We start from the raw sequence: 17,495 nt of genomic DNA, 5'->3' as shown, positions 1-17,495 counted from the left end.
CAGACTGAGTGATAATGACTTGACCTTGTGTGGTTTCAGGCTGCAGTCTGCTAGCAGGGTTTTGGGTGGGACCTGGCTGAGCAACCAGTGAACTTTTGGGTGACATGTGATGTGTACCAGTGACTCTAGACAAGTCTAATCTAGATGAAGAGACAGGGTAAACAGATGTAGTAGTATTTGCTTCCTGAGACCTATTTGTGATAACCTGAAAAGGGAATTTAGACTCATCAAAAACAACATCTTTGGAGATGTAAATTTTTCCTTCAATGCTAAGGCATTTGTGTCCTTTATGTTGTGGAGAAATGCCTAGATATGTGCATCCAGAGCTTCTGAGCAGGAGTTTGTTCTTATTGAATGGTCTCAAATGAGGGTAGCATATACATCCAAATGTTCTAAGTGACTTATAGTCTGGTAATGTTCTGAAAAGAGCATGAAATGGTGAAGAAAAGGTTGGGAAGTTAGAGGTTGGAACTCTATTTAGGAGGTACATAGCATGTGTAAAGGCATGATCCCAAAACTCCATAGGCATATGGGCATGAGCTAACAGTGTTAGCCCCATTTCAACTATGCTCCTATGTTTTCTTTCTACTGAACCATTTTGGTGTGATGTGTGTGGGAAAGTCAGCCTGTGTATGATACCAAGTTCATTCAAGTGTCTTGTAAGTGGTCTGAACTCTCCCCCATAATCAGATTGAACAGCCTTGATATTAGTGTGGAATTGTGTCTTAACATATGCTAGAAACTGTTTGAAAAGACCTGTGGCTTCAGACTTATGCTTTAAGAAGTAGATCCAAGTGTACTTGGTATATGTATCAACTAAAGCCATATAGTAAGAGAACCCTAGACTTGAGGGATTAGGTGAAGGCCCCCATAGATCAATGTGAATAAGTTCAAAAGCATTAGAGTATACAGTATTAGAAAGTGGGGCATGTAATCTATGAGATTTTCCAACACTACAGGAACTACAAAGCTCAGTATTTTCTTTATTAGGAATAGCAAAATTACAAAGTTTCAATATTGACTTGAGATTCACAGCATTGATGTGACCTAATCTATTATGCCAAAGGGAAAATTGATTAGAACAAGTACTAGAGAATACAGAAACCTGAGCATTTGGTAACAAGCCTAAATTGTTGACCTTTGAGGACTGCAATGGTTGGGGTGAGAAACAATAGAGACCACTAGTATCCAGGAAACCTTCTAAGAGAATCTCCTTAGATACCTGAGATTTGACAAAGCATTTGTTAGCATGGAATTCAAAGAAGGCATTATTATCTCTAGCAAATTTGGACACTGACAACAAATTTCTAGTAATGTTTGGCACATGTAAAAGGTGATTCAGTGATAGAGGTGTGTGAGGATGCAAATTGGAGTGAATTTTAGCTATTCCTACACTACTGATTTTAAGGCTCTGCCCATTTCCCACTAAAACTTGATTAGTGCCTGTGTATTCATGCGAGTTCTGCAAGTGACTACTATAAGGTGTGAGGTGGTGAGATGCACCTGAATCGGCAAACCAAGCTTGGGACTCTAGATGTGCTGGGACTTCAAGATTTCCTTGGTGTGCTAGAAATGCTGAGGCTTGGATTGTGTCAGATTCTGGCTCTTTCTTGTCACCTTTGGCAGACTCAGAACTTGAGTTCGATGCTTGATTCTTTGAAGGGACAGGTTCAAAGTTTTCGTCATACCTGTGCCAACAATCCAAAGCTGCATGACCATACTTACCACAGAGTTGGCATGTTGGTCTGCTCCCTGAAGGATAAGATGATCTGGCTCTGCCACGACCCCTTCCTCTGAAATTTCCTCTGCCTCTTTGATGCTGAGGACCGCCTCTGGTGGGTTTGTTGGTGAAAGATTCATCAGTGTGAGCAATATTTGCTGTAGCATTCACCAGTGAGAGTTCTTGCTTATACTTATCCAATTGTGCTTCTTGCACATATAGCAAGGCTTCAATCTCATATAGGGTAGGTGGTTCAAGCTTCCCATACACCATCATGATAAACGAATTGTACTCCTCCGGTAAACCTTGCAGAATTGCATCAATCTGGTCACGTTCATTGATTGGTTCACCTACGGCAAGGAGTGCATCAGCTATTGCACGAATGCGCAACACAAATTCAGAGATTGACCTATTCGCTTTCTTCGTGACTTTCAGCTCTGCGCGTAGTTGATGAACTCTCGCCTTCATCACTGCAGTGAAATACTTGTGTATCTGCTCCCAGATTTGGTAAGAGTGCTTGCAAGATAGAACGCGTGGCAAGACGGATTCAGAGATCGTGGAGAGTAGCCAGGTGAAAAGCGCTTGATCTTGAACAATCCAAGATTCGTATTCAGCAGATCGAATCTGAGCTAACCGATCTTCTTCAGTCTTGAACATCTGAGGAATTTGGGGATTAACCATGAAGCGGTGGAGTTTGTGAGCGATGATAATTCCTTCTACCTGTTGATTCCAAAGGATGAAGTTCTTTTCTTGCAATTTGATAGAGAGCTTGGGGCCAAACACGGCGTGATTGGGAGCGGTGGTGAACGGCGAGGACATTGTGATGGTTGGTGGTGATCTTGAACCAGGGTTTTCTTGGGATGCATCCATGGCTGACACTTCTCTGAAGTGATGTAACGCTACTTTGAACAGAAATTTGATCACTTCTCTAAGCAAGAGAAGATTGGTTTCTGAAGACGATGGAGACGCGAGGGAATACGAATCGTGAGTGGCGGAAGACTAGATCGGAACGACGGCGAGTGATACCATGATAAAGCTATGTTTGCTCTGCAAATTCATAGCATGAAGAAGATGATATATTCAACTGAATTTCTGTTATTCTGTTATTCTGTTACAATTGCATCAAGAGATTACAAGCTACACTGCTATCCACATATATACTAGCTAACAGTAGCAATGGATAAGATAAAAGTAAAGCTTATAGGCAAAGGCCCAATAACAAGTATGGGCCGGCCCAATACAGAATAACACTCTAATACACAATAGGTTAATAAAACTGTTATACTAGTTTAGGCATCCCATCTAATATTTGAGTTGACATGATTGTTCTTCAAAATGCAGTATATCCAATTTACATATTATTTGCTTGTCCATTTCTTCCAGGAAATATTTCATTCAGAGTCATCACCTGAGTTGTCTAATAAAGTGCATATGTTTGGTTCTACTTGCACGTTGTTAGAATCTGAAAAATCAGATAGGTTAGTTTCGTGACTAATGGTCTCCCACACGCGATCCCTGCTCTTTCTTTTATTTGGACTTTGGTATGTTTTGCTTGTTCTTAATTCATGTTTGGTGTAATAATTCAAGGAAGTCTCAGGATCATTATCAAACTCAGGAATTCATGAGGCTTTTGAAGTTAATGCTGTGAGGACCGTACCTAATGTAAGTGGACTTTCCATATCAATCTGCTTAATTTTTCTTTATTGCTTAATTAAAGGAGAAATTGGACTTTAATTAAGTTCCGGTCTTGTCATTTCAATTACTAGATTGTGATCCGCGCGATGCACGGCTATATCATTTATTTTTGTCACTACCAACTCCCTAAATGTTAAATTTTTTATTATTTTTATATTCTATATTTCTCAACTGACACATCCCCTCATAATTGTAGTTTTTTTATGCAGCAGAATAAAATATAGAATAATAAATCAATTTATAGAAGAATTTTTAAAAAATATGTTCATAACAATAAAATGAAAATTAAATATTATTTATATGGTTATATTCGAAAGAAATCATAAATAAAAGAAGGAAATTAAATATTATTTTTTGTGTGGTTTCATGGATTTGTTATCTTGTCAATGCTTGTATTGGACTGTGAAGGATGTTTCGATACATGGGAAAACAAGAGATATAAATACAAAGTTCTAATATCTTTTTGAAATTATTTATTATTTATTTATGTTTTTTTTGTTTTTCTAATTCATGAGATTGTTATTCATACAGGGCAACTCGGTCATGGAGATACCATTCAACTTTCTGTTTAAGTAGAAAATAATTTATTGGGGGTTTATTTTTGACTATTTTAGAGTTCAATGTTTGAATTTTGACTTATATTTACCCATTGTTGTGGTAGACTCATTCATCAATGAGTGATATGTGCAATCATGTGAAGTTATTATGGAGCCAAAATTGGATGAACTCATTCATCAATTCAAACTGATAAATCAAGACCGGGAAGCACCTTGGCTTATTGATTTATTGATAAGTAGACTCTCGTCTATCTCATCACGTGATGATTTGTTTAACTTCTTTGCCGATATACGAGGTTAGTTATCGCCATTGTTTCTAGAAGATGTGTTTGGATTCGTTCCTTTTTCCCTATATTTCACTGTGCGGGTTGCATTATAGTTGGTTGTTTTTGTGTTTATTGACATGGAAATGTTGTTTTTTAGGAATACTTGGAGGTCCTAATTCATTTGCTATTGAAGATGACCAAGTTATTTTGGATGCCAACCGTAATTTGGGGTTATTTCTTAGTCGATGTATACTTGCTTTTAATTTGCTTTCGTTTGAGGTATGATGTTTTGCTACATTCCTTTTGTGACTTTAATATTTATATGATTATTATAGGAATTAGTGAAATGTGGGAGAAGGTGTAACAGTAGGCTTATGAAGACCCTCAAAGTGTCTGCCGATTCTGTATCAAAACAGAGTGGTAATGTAAGAGGAGCAATTTCTTATGAAGACCCTCAAAGTAGCATGGTATAGGATGTTGATCCCAATAGTGCAGTGTTTTTGCACACAAACTGACAGATACAAGGCTACTTGCAAGAACAAGCTGATACCAATGAAAAGTAAGCAACTTGAAGTCCTAAAACTTGTATTAACTTTTTAAACATAATTTTAACTGTATAGTTTCTATGTTATCTTTCAAATTTCATTCATTTTGCAAAAATGGTAGTACTCTTTGAATGGGTTTGAAATTATTCTACGCCAGCTACAGAAGTTTGCACCTAAACTAACATCATGTAAGTTTTGAGATGATTCAAGTTTATTTTATTATAATGATGGAAATTGATTTAAGATGGATTAGTGTTTGTTGCTATTGGAGTTGCAGCACAACTTTTCATAGAAAACTGTCGATTGTTACTATTCAGGAAGTATTGGATGGCCTTGAAGTAGAGAGTCTTGTTTAATAAAAGCCATGTAAGTTAGGGATCATGCTACTCATTTTATCATTATATCATAAAAATAAAAACCACTGCTAAATATGTTATAATTTGGGACTTCTTTCTATGCACTTATTTTTCTTGAAAAAGACAATTTTAGATTTTATTATAATTACCATTTGTTGCAGCACAACATAATATTATTAAGAGTGATATTATCTATATATTAAATTGTGTTACTATCCATTTTCTTTAAATTCTTGTAGGGGGAGAATACAAGCTAGTATGAGAGACTTGAAGATTGAAATTTGAAGATGAAAGTTATAGGCTATTAAGTAGATACAATAGTTAAATTATATATATATATATATATATATATATATATATATATATATATATATATATATATATATATATATATATATATATATATATATATATGAGGAGGGATCAAATTACACCCGAAGAGTTACACCACGAGTTACACTCGTTTAATAACTACATTTCGAATAAATATTTTTTAAATTCAACCGTTGGATTGAAACTTAATATCATATAGATCATACCTATAAAGTTTGGGTTTAATCTATAATGATTTACTATGTCATTGAATTACATCAAAATTAACGTTATATGAAAGCTCATTTTGACGTTAATTTATGGATATCTTGATGGTATAGCAAATCATTATAGATTAAGCTCAAACTTTATAGGTATGATCTATATGATATTATGTTTCAATCAAACGGTTGAATTTAAAAAATATTTATCCGAAATGTAGTTATTGGACGAGTGTAACTCATGGTGTAACTCTTCGAGTGTAATTTGATCCCTCCTCTATATATATATATATATATATATATATATATATATATATATATATATATATATATATATATATATATATATATATATATATATATATATATATATATATATATATATATATATATATATATATATATATATATATATATATATATGCGCGCGCGCGTTTTTTGTGTAGGGCATATTGACAATATAATTCAAATTTTTGTTAATGTTGCTTTAAATTTTGTGTAGTGCATATTGAAAGTATTATCAAAATTTGATTATTATAAATTATTAATAATAGGAAAGAAATATTTTTAAAATTGATATACTAACGGCCATTTTCGCCCTATACCAACGGAAATAAGTGATGGGTCAAGTTATTAAATAGTGTAATTAACAGTTGTTATAGCTCCAAAATTTTTCCAACACTTGAAAACTTCCGTTGGTATAACATATTGAGACGGAAATTTACCGTTGGTATAGAGAATTATAGTTGACGGAACCAAGCGTCCGTTGGTATAGGTATTTTTACCTTTAGCAACGGTTTTTGGACCTTTACCAACGGATTTCTGCCGTTGGTAAATGGCAAATTTCTTGTAGTGATTGTGGTTGTATCCTGGTGGTGTTGGATTAGCGGTAGCTAATTTCCATTGTGTGGAATTTGTGAGTGGAGGTAGCCGTATCCTTGATGATGGTGGATCGGTGAGATGGGTTAATCCCATGGATTGGTACCACATGCATGTAGTTGCATTGCATTAAGTTGTATGTATGATTATAACATGAATGGAAGATGTCCAATGTTATAATGTGTTGTAATTGATCTAATTAGTGTGTTTGATGTATCATTGTTGAATACCGGAATATGTTCGATTGGGTGAACAATATGCATGATGTCTTGTTATTTATGGATTTATAACATTGATTAATTGTGAATGAGACTCACCCTTATTGTTGACATTTTTTCAGATTAAGGAGTAGCGGCCTGTGCTTGGTGAGGATAACTTGTAGAGTTACTTCGTTTAGTTCGGTTGTGTCGGTGTCATGCTCTAGTCTTGTAACACTGGGAGACGTTTATTTTAATATTTGTTTGTTGGATTATTTCTTATGTTAGAATAATGTTTTGTTTGTTTCAATCGGTGAATTTTGGTGTGAATACCGATTATTTATATTATTCAGTTGTTGAAGTATTTTCCACTGTGTTAACATATTTAGTGAATAAGATGGGTTGATGTTTCCCCTAATGCATGACACGGTTTATTGTTTTAAATATTATGAAGCTGTAATGCCCTTTTATGTTTTACTCTGAATTTTATTTGATAATCCGCGGGGGTTTAGAAGGGTGTTACAATAGTGGTATCAGAGCAAAGTCGATCGTTATGGTCAGAGTCTTAATGTCAGTATTTCCCTTGTATGCGACTAGTGTAAGATAGACATCGTCGATACTCTTTATTCTAACGGAATTGTTTTGTGAATTAGCAGAACAATGGCTGGAAGAGGTGGAAGAAACGATGATGCGATTGTTGAGGCTCTAGGCATGATTGCTGGTGTGCTAGGGGGAATGCCGAGGGAGCTGGGATTGGTGCTGACAGACAATTGAGCAGTTTTCATAGGAACAATCCTCCGTTGTTCAAGGGCACTCACGATCCCGAAGGCGCTCAGAAGTGGCTGAAGGAAATTGAGAGGATATTTCGGGTAATTGACTGCGCTGAAAATATAAAGGTGAGGTATAGTACCTACATGTTGTCTGAAGAAGCTGATGACTGGTGGGTCGCTAGTAGAGACGAGCTTGAGGCGGCTGGTGTAGCCATTACTTAGGCAGTTTTCAGAAGAGAATTTTTGAGAAGGTATTTTCCTGAAGATGTTCGAGGCAGGAAAGAGATTAAATTTTTGGAACTGACACAAGGTAATATGACTTTTCCTGAGTATGCTTCCAAGTTTGTTGAGCTGGGGAAGTATTATGTTCACTACAACAATGATGAGGCGAGTGAATTCTCGAAGTGTGTTAAGTTTGAGAATGGTCTCCGCGACGAAATCAAGCAGGGTATCAGATACCATAGGATTCGTAGATTTACTGACTTGGTAGGTTGTAGTAGAATCTATGAGGAGGACAATCTCAAGCTGAAGTCATCTCACTCTCGCGAGTTAGTTGACAAGAAGGGAAGAAGCCTATGGATAAGGGTAAACCATATGGTAAAGGTAATCCAAGAGCTGGCGGTTGGAAGAAGCCTAGTGGGGGAGACTCTGGTGCTCCTGTTAGGTGCTATAGGTGCGGTGAACTTGGACATCGTGTCCATGAATGCAAGAGTGAAGAGGAAAAGTGCTTTAAGTGTGGTAAGGCAGGTCACCTTGTTGCTGATTGCAAGGGGAAGGTTGTAACTTGCTTTAACTGCGACGAAGATGGTCATATTAACCCACAGTGTCCTAAACTAAAGAAGAATCAAACTGATGGTAAAGTGTTTGCCTTATTGGGTTCCGCAACTACTCCTGAAGATCGATTAATTAAAGGTACGTGTTTCATCCATGGCACGCCTTTAATTGCAATTATAGATACTGGCGCAACACATTCTTTTATTTCTATGGTGTGGTAAAAGATTGAATTTAGAGATATCTGATATAAATGGAAGTATGGTTATTGACACTCCTGCGTCGGGTTCAGTGACTACTTCATTTGCATGTTTGAACTGTCCTATTGATATATTTGGTAGAAAATTCGGAATGGACTTAGTGTGCCTTCCGCTAGATCAACTTGACGTTATTCTGGGAATGAATTGGTTGGAATTCAACCGATTTCGTATTAATTGTTTTATGAAGACGGTAATTTTTCCTGAAGATGTCAGTGTTGAAGATTTGGCAATGACTACGAGACAGGTGAAGGAGGCAGTTAACGACGGGGCTGCGGTATTCATGTTAATTGCATTTATGGAATTGAAAGGAAAAGCGGTGAATAGTACGTTACTTGTTGTGTGTGAATTTCCAGAGGTCTTTCCAGAAGATGTTAGAGAGTTGCCACTTGAGAGAGAAGTGGAATTTGCTATTGAGTTAATTCCGGAAATAAGTCCTGTTTCGATGGCACCTTATCGTATGTCGGCATCTAAGTTGGATGAGTTGAAGAGTCAATTAGAGGAGTTGCTAAAGAAGGAATTTATTCGTCCTAGTGTATCGCCGTGGGGTGCGCCGGTGTTGTTGGTAAAGTATAAGGAAGGCTCTATGAGGTTGTGTGTGGATTATAGATAGCTGAATAAAGTTACTATCAAGAATCAGTATCCGTTGCCGAGGATTGATGATTTGATGGATCAGCTGGTTGGCGCATGTGTGTTTAGTAAAATTGATCTGAGGTCGGGATATCATCAGATTCGTGTGAAGACGGACGATATTTAGAAGACTGCTTTTAGGACGAGGTATGGTCATTACGAGTATACAACAATGCCATATGGAGTTACTAATGCACCTGGTGTTTTTATGGAATATATGAATAGGATCTTTCATCCTTATCTCGACAAGTTCATAGTGGTGTTTATAGATGATATTCTAATATATTTTAAGGATGAAGAAGAGCATGCGAAGCACCTGAGAGTTGTGTTAGAATTGTTGAAAGGGAAGAAGCTTTATGCTAAACTATCGAAGTGCGAGTTCTGGTTAGGTGAAGTAAGCTTTCTAGGACATAATTTCTAAGGATGGTATTGTCGTGGACCCTGCGAAAGTTAAAGCGGAATCTCAATGGGAAGCGCGGAAGTCTGTTTTAGAGATTCATAGTTTTTTGGGTCTTGCAGGTTACTATCAGAAGTTTATTGAAGGTTTCTCGAAGTTAGCATTTCCGTTAACTAAGCTAACCAGAAAGGGTCAAGCTTTTATTTGGGACTTGGAGTGTGAAGAAGGCTCCCAAGAGTTGAAACAGAGGTTGACTAGTGTGCCGATCTTGATTTTGCCGAATCCGGAAGAGTCTTTTGTTGTTTATTGTGACGCTTCATTGATGGGATTAGGAGGTGTACTGATGCAGAATCGACAGGTAGTAGCTTATGCGTCGAGACAACTCAAAGTTCATGAAAGGAACTATCCGACTCATGATTTAGAGTTGGCTGCTGTAGTATTTATGTTGAAATTATGAAGACACTATTTATACGGTTTAAGGTTTGAAGTATTTAGTGACCACAAGAGTCTAATGTATCTCTTTAATCATAAAGAGCTTAATATGGGCAAAGAAGATGGTTAGAGTTTCTTGAGGATTTTGATTTTGGGTTGAATTACCATCCGGGTAAAGAAAATGTTGTTGTCGATGCTTTGAGTAGGAATTCTTTGCATATGTCTATGTTAATGGTGACAGAATTGGATTTAATTGAACAATTCAGAGATTTGAGTTTGGTATGCGAAGGTACTCCTAGTAGTGTTAAATTTGATATGTTGAAGCTGACAAGTGGCATTCTTGAGGAGATTCGAGAGGGTCAGAAAACTGATGTTGAGTTGGTTGATAGGTTGACTCTAATTAACCAAGGTAAAGGAGTTGAATTCAAAATCGACGAGAATGGTATAATGAGGTTTGGCGATCGTGTTTGTGTTCCTGACGTTGCCGAGCTGAGAAAGAGTATTCCTGAAGAAGGACATCGTAGTGGATTGAGTATTCATCTTGGTGCTACCAAGATGTATCATGATCTGAAAAAGCTGTTTTGGTGGCCTGGAATGAAAAAGGAAATAGCCGAGTTTATTTATTTTTGTTTGACTTGCCAGAAGTTGAAGATCGAGCATCAGAAGCCGTATGGACATATGCAACCATTATTTATTCCTGAATGGAAGTGGGATAGTATATCTATGGATTTCATTTCTGGGTTGCCAAGGACGGTGAAAAATTGTGAAGCTATTTGGGTTATTGTGGACAGGTTGACGAAGTCTGCTCACTTTATACCAATGAGAATGGATTATCCGATGGAAAGGTTGAATCAGTTGTATATTGAGAAGATAGTGAGTCTACATGGTATTCCTTCGAGTATCGTGTCAGATAGAGATCCAAGGTTTACATCCAAATTCAGGGAAGGGTTATAGAAAGCTTTGGGTACCAAGTTGAGACTGAGTTCTGCTTATCATGCACAGACTGATGGTCAGACAGAGAGGACGATTCAATCATTAGAAAATTTGTTGCGTGCTTGTGTATTAGAAAAAGACGGTGCTTGGGATAGTTATCTACCCTTGATGGAATTTACCTACAATAATAGTTTTCATTTGAGTATTGGTATGGCTCCGTTTGAAACTTTGTATGGTCGTAGGTGTAGGACGCAATTATGTTGGTATGAATCGGGTGAAAGTGCCGTGATTGGACCAGAAATTGTCCAAGAGACGACAGAAAAGATTAAGATGATTCAAGAGAAGATGAAGGCTTCTCAGAGTCGTCAGAAGAATTATCATGATAAGAGGTGGAGAACACTTGAGTTTCAAGAAGGGGACCACGTATTCATGAGAGTTACTCCTATGACTGGTATTGGGCGAGCTCTAAAGTCAAAGAAATTGACTCCGCGTTTTATTGGTCCATTACAGATTACGGAAATGGTAGGAGAAGTGGCTTATCGCATTGCGTTGCCACCCGCGCTTGCGAATTTGCACGATGTATTCCATGTCTCTCAGTTGAGGAAATACATTGCGGATCCATCTCGTGTGATCCCAATAGATGATGTGCAGGTAAAGGATAATCTGGCAGTTGAAGCTTTACCTATGAGGATTGAAGACAAGAAGTTGAAACAATTGCGCGGCAAAGAGATAGCATTGGTCAGGGTAGCTTGGGGAGGACCAGCAGGTGGAAATGTTACGTGGGAATTGGAAAGTTAGATGAAGGATTCCTATCCGACACTCTTTGCCTAAGGTATGTTTTCGAGGACGAAAACTCTTTTAGTGGGGGAGAGTTGTAACACCCGTAATTTCGTAAATTAATTTAATTGAATTTTTAATTTAATTATTTGAATTTATTTAATTATTCGGGGATTAAATTAAAATTGGAAGAATTATGGGAATAAGACTATTGGGCCAGAGTTGTAGTTAGTAAAGAGGGGGTGTCAATTGTTGAGCCTTTTACTAAAGTTGGTCTATTTTTCATAAAAGAAGGAAAATAGAGGGAATTGGAAAAAATAGAAGAGAAAGAGCATTTTGGAGAAAAGAGAAGAACATGAAAGAGCTAAAGAGCATAGGAAGGGGAAGAACCAAACCAAACTCTAAGGTAAGGGGTGACTCTTCCGATTAATCTCTTTTATCGATTCATGAGTAGTAGGATTGATTGTATGTTGTTTGATTCGATTGAGATATGTTAGGTTTTGGAGGATTTTGGGGTTTTGGGAAGATTTTACGAATGGAATAATAGTGATTGCATATGATGTTAATTGGTTCCTCAAACATGTTAATATTGTGTGATAACATGAATTCTGGTGCTGTTTTTGTGTTTGAATCGTTTGGGTAAGAATTTAATGGAAATAGAAATGGTTAGATGCTGTCAAAACTGTGTTTTTGGGGCTGCACGTACGAGGTAACCGGTTATCGTGGGGTGGTAACCGATTACTTGACGTTACGTCAACGAAGAAGTGCTAGTCGTTGTGCAGTAACCGGTTACTGAAGTGAGGTAACCGGTTACCGCAGTTTGAAAATGTGTTATTGTTGCTGTCTGGGAGGCAGTTACCAGTTACTTGGATTGAGGTAACCGGTTACCACTGTTACAAACAGAATCCTGGGTTACTCCGTCAGGCAGTAACCGGTTACTTGAAATGAGGTAACCGGTTACCGCTGTTTGTTTTTGAAAAATAAAGTATTTTATAAAATTCATATCTCTTAAACCGTGAATCCGTATTGAGTACCATTTTGAGCATCGTGAAGCTAATAAAATACTCTATTTTACTGAATGATGCATGGGAATAGTAGTTGGCTTTATTTTAAATGCCTCGATTTAAATTATTTCTATTGTATCGTACATTGTGTGCATAACTGATTAATGTAACAATGTGGATGTGCTGTGACAATATGTATGACGAAATATTGTGCCTTGTGTGAATTATATACTCTGATCGTTTGGATTATGTTGAGGTGTGAATACATTATCCATGATTGTTCTTAATGTTGATGATTAGCATGCGACAGGTGATGTATGCATACATAATCATAATTTTTGTTGTATCCTGGTGGTGTTGGATCAGCGGTAGCTAATTTCCATTGTGTGGAATTTGTGAGTAAAGGTAGTCGTATCCTTGATGATGGTGGATCGGTGAGATGGGTTAATCCCATGGATTGGTACCACATTCATGTAGTTGCATTGCATTAAGTTGTATGTATGATTATAACATGAATGGAAGATGTCCAATGTTATAATGTGTTGTAATTGATCTAATTGGTGAGTTTGATGTATCATTGTTGAATACCGGAATATGTTCGATTGGGTGAACAATATGCATGATGTCTTGTTATTTATGGATTTATAACATTGATTAATTGTGAATGAGACTCACCCTTATTGTTGACATTTTTTCAGATTAAGGAGTAGCGGCCTGTGCTTGGTGAGGATAACTCGTAGAGTTACTTCGTTTAGTTCGGTTGTGTCAGTGTCATGCTCTGGTCTTGTATCACTGGGGGACGTTTATTTTAGTATTTGTTTGTTGGATTATTTCTTACTTAAAATAATGTTTTGTTGGTTTGAATCGGTGAATTTTGGTGTGAATACCAATTATTTATATTATTCAGTTGTTGAAGTATTTTCCGCTGTGTTAACATATTTACTGAATAATATGGGTTGATGTTTCCCCTAATGCATGGCACGGTTTATTGTTTTAAATATTATGAAGCTGTAATGCCCTTTTTATGTTTTACTCTGAATTTTATTTGATATTCCGCGGGGTTTTAGAAGGGTGTTACAGCCCAAGCCACAGATGTATATAAAACGTGGCCCAAACAAGAAAATCGTGGCTTAAACTTTAGGCCACGCCCGCAAATCCCACATTCAGGTTTCCATGGTCAAATCGTGGCCAAAGCGTAAAACCACGGTTATTTTGGATATTGCCGCGGTTTTCTAGCCTAGAAGATGACCTTTTTTTTGTAGCGTCAGGTTTAATCATTCAGTTCAACCAGCGACCCACTGATTCAAGTACTGCACCAGTAACACAGTACCTTCATATATCACTACTAGAAATTTGGCCTATGGCCACGCTAAAATTGTCCACAGCTCAGAAACTGTGGCCACATATATGATTTGGCCATGGTTATCAAAGCGTAGAATTATGTTATAAATTATTGAATCCGGAGTATGAAACTGTGGCCTTTTACTTCAATTGCCACAGCTAGACAACTGCAGATATTTTTAGCTGCAAAGGCAAACCGCGGTTTTATAATTTTCACTTCAAACTATAACCCAAGCCTAAAAAAATATATCCCTCCAAAATTTCCCTCTTTTTTTTTAGTTTCCCTCTCATAACTTTTTTTTTATAATTCTTTTTATATTAAAAAAGTAAAAAAAAAATTGAAAAGATAAATACGCTACGAAACCCTAAAATCAATCAAAGTTCTCTCTTCTTTCTCTTTCCCAAACACGGCCGCTCCTTCTCCTCCAACCTCCTTTCATTTCTCTTCTTTGTACAAGGAAGCAACAACGCCTCTTTCCCTTTCAATTTCACGATTATGGAAAATACAATGGAAGAACAGAAATTTTTCCCGTCTTCCCCTCTATCGCTCTCGATGAACAACAATCAAGACCTCTCTCCCGATTTCTCTCTCGATTTCTATTCCTCTCTCGATCGATTCCTCTCCGCGTAGACAACAACAAAACCCTCTTTCTTGTTTTCTATCTCTCTCGCGATCGGCCCTCTCTTTCGTGAGCTTTCTATCTCTCGCGTTTTGCTTGCGGCCATGGAAGGAGCTTTGAAAGCTCATGTCAACAAGAACAAATTTTCACTTGCAAACAGGGATGGATATCGGGGTATGTTTCTCTCTATTTTCGTTTTCCTTTTTATGATATAGCGACAACAACTCATGTTTCTCTCTACTTTTTTTCAATTTTCAGACAATACACAAGGACAAAATATTTGCAGCAACTATTAACAGTAATATTGAGAGTACTCTCAAGAAAACTTTCTGTTGCTTCCTTGTACTCTCAAGGAGAAAGATCAGGCAGAGTCAGAACAACCGAAATCACATTCTGCTTTCTCTTTTCCCGAAATCGCAAGGCGTCTTCTCGCCGATCGTCTTCTAGCAGAAGCAGAAGCATCAGAAGAGGCTAATCCGAAATCCCCTTTCTGCTCCAGCAAGGTTTATTTTCATCTATACTTATACTCACTCACTAAATCATTAACTAACTCTTTGTCAATAGATGGATCTTCAATTTCGTATTGTTCCTTTTCTTTTTTAGCACAAGGTTCCTTTATTATCTCTTGAAGCTTTGCATCATCTACACATCTTCATTTTATTTAAGGTTGTTTTCGTTTGCAAAGTTTGTTGTATTTTGTTCAGTTTTAGAGTTTTGTTTTTGTAAGTTTTTCTATTTAGGGTTTCAAATACCGATTTTAGTTTTGATTCAGTATCTAGATGTGTCATCTGACAGCAGTTCTTGGTTTTGATTTATCTGCAGTTTTTGAAGAGGGCTTGTTGTTTTGATCAATATCAAAATGGCATGGAAGGGCAATGTAAGAAACTTCTGAATTGTGTGTTGTCTATGATTCTCATTGTTTTTTGTTTTGAATTGTGTGTTGTTTTGAATTAAGTGTTTTGTTTTGTTTTTCTGGTTTCTTGTTCTTACAAGTTGTAGCATGTAAGAAACATGAAGTGGAATTGATACTCTTTTTCAAACTCTGTTAACTTTGATTTTAGGAAAGCATTTCTGGAAATTAAATATTTTGTCTGGTAACTTGCATTCTTTATGACAGTGACTGGGTACTTTTTGACTTTTTCCTGCTTTACAGTATTTACCTTGCAATCTGCTTATGACTTTGTTGTACTGATTTCGCTGAATTCCAGAATCCTCAAATGGATTTGCAGGCCATGGATAGATGTCATAGAATTGTTCAAACAAAGCTTGTTCATGTTTACAGGCTTGCAACTGCACAATCAGTAGAGGTATTTGGCAGTATATTATATTTGTACGGCATGTAACAAATGGCTTGTAATTTTGAGATGAGCATAGCATGGTCCTTTTACAGGGTTGAATGTTGAAAATAGCTTTCAGCAAGTTGAAGCTTGAGCATGTGGTGATAGAGAAAGTACAATTTCATCAAGAACGCACAACGACTTCCATTATGGATGAATTGGAGGTTTGTATGTTAGCAGTAGTTTTTAATTGATATTTTCTCTTCCTATTTGTTTTGTATAAATTCTCTTGGATGTCGAAGGTTGTGGTTTTGGTTATTTACATGGCTAGCTAATTTTGAACTTGACTAGAATTTTTTTCTAATCTGTTTAATTGGCCTAAATAGATGAGCATGCAATCCTTTTAATTATCAATTAGTCTCATTCAAGTTTATACATCTTATACTACAATTTGCTTAAATTTTGTCGAGGATTAGTTGTATTGTAATGGATCAGTTATTTTAATCTCAATATATTGAATAGGATTATGTGGAACAAGAGATTAAATATGTTGATTTTGGGTTTGGGGGATGAATTTGTGGTGAGATTCTTGAATGTGTTATCAGCATCCTAATCATTGTGTGTGAGGAGGTCTTGATATTAATTAGAATTTGATTTTGCAGTGACAAAGCCTACTTTGTTGATCTATTTGTGAGAGCATCAAATGCACCAGCCATCAAGATGTATGAAAAGGTAATGATTCTGTACTTTTTATTTCCAATTAAACCCTCTCTTACTTCCCTTATGGGTTTATGCACAAGATTGTGTTAAAATGGTTTCTTTGATGGACTTTAGAATGATCAAGGGGGTCTCTTGAGATGTTATTTTTTATCTATGCATTCCCTTGTTTTTTTGAACTGTTAGGAGGATTCATGATCTACATGTTAATATCTTACATCATTAAAAAATAGATGGATCCTTATACATTTGAAAATAATAATAAATGTAGCCTATAAAAATGAATTGTTAAACCTGCTGCAGTTTTGTGCTTGACAACTGTCAAGAATGAAGACAAAATGGAATTCAGCAGAATCCTAGAAGCCATTAAGGTGGTTGAACTTAAAAGCTTTGATTCTTATATTCTCATTTACATTTTCATATTCTAAATTTTGAATAGTTTGTTATATTTAACTAATCTATAATGTCTTGTTTTTTTTCAGGCTAACTTCAACGACAAGTATGAGGAATACAGGAAGAAGTGGGGTGGCGGTATCATGGGTTCCAAATCTCAAGCAAAAACTAAGGCCAAGGAAAGACTCATTGCCAAGGAAGCTGCTCAAAGAATGACCTAGAAGTTTTATATGCTTTTGGTTGTTTTAGAATTTGAGGATGTTATTCTTCTATATTTTTGACTGAGGTTTTCTTTTCATTCTGGCACATGAGTGTTTTGATTTTAAATATATTATTTGTCAACTTTTCTGATGTTCACACAACCAACATCTTTCTATCAAACTCACCGGCAATGTCATCCTCTCTAGCACAACAAGCGTACTCTCCTA

General features: G+C 36.5%; 1 long non-coding RNA gene and 1 pseudogene across 1 annotated transcript; one reads left to right on the top strand and one right to left on the bottom strand.

Moving 5' to 3' along the window:
* Positions 1–17,495, bottom strand: part of LOC131636328 (heat shock 70 kDa protein 18-like) — an 86,641-nt pseudogene that overhangs the window by 56,468 nt on the left and 12,678 nt on the right.
* Positions 14,463–15,714, top strand: LOC131636322 (uncharacterized). The gene is made up of 4 exons (XR_009294046.1): positions 14,463–14,854; positions 14,939–15,183; positions 15,284–15,346; positions 15,503–15,714. It is a non-coding gene; the product is annotated as an uncharacterized LOC131636322 (long non-coding RNA).

Source organism: Vicia villosa, unplaced genomic scaffold (genome assembly GCF_029867415.1).
Source record: "Vicia villosa cultivar HV-30 ecotype Madison, WI unplaced genomic scaffold, Vvil1.0 ctg.001698F_1_1, whole genome shotgun sequence".
Classification (NCBI taxonomy): domain Eukaryota; kingdom Viridiplantae; phylum Streptophyta; class Magnoliopsida; order Fabales; family Fabaceae; genus Vicia; species Vicia villosa.
This window is presented reverse-complemented; position numbering and strand designations above follow the sequence as displayed.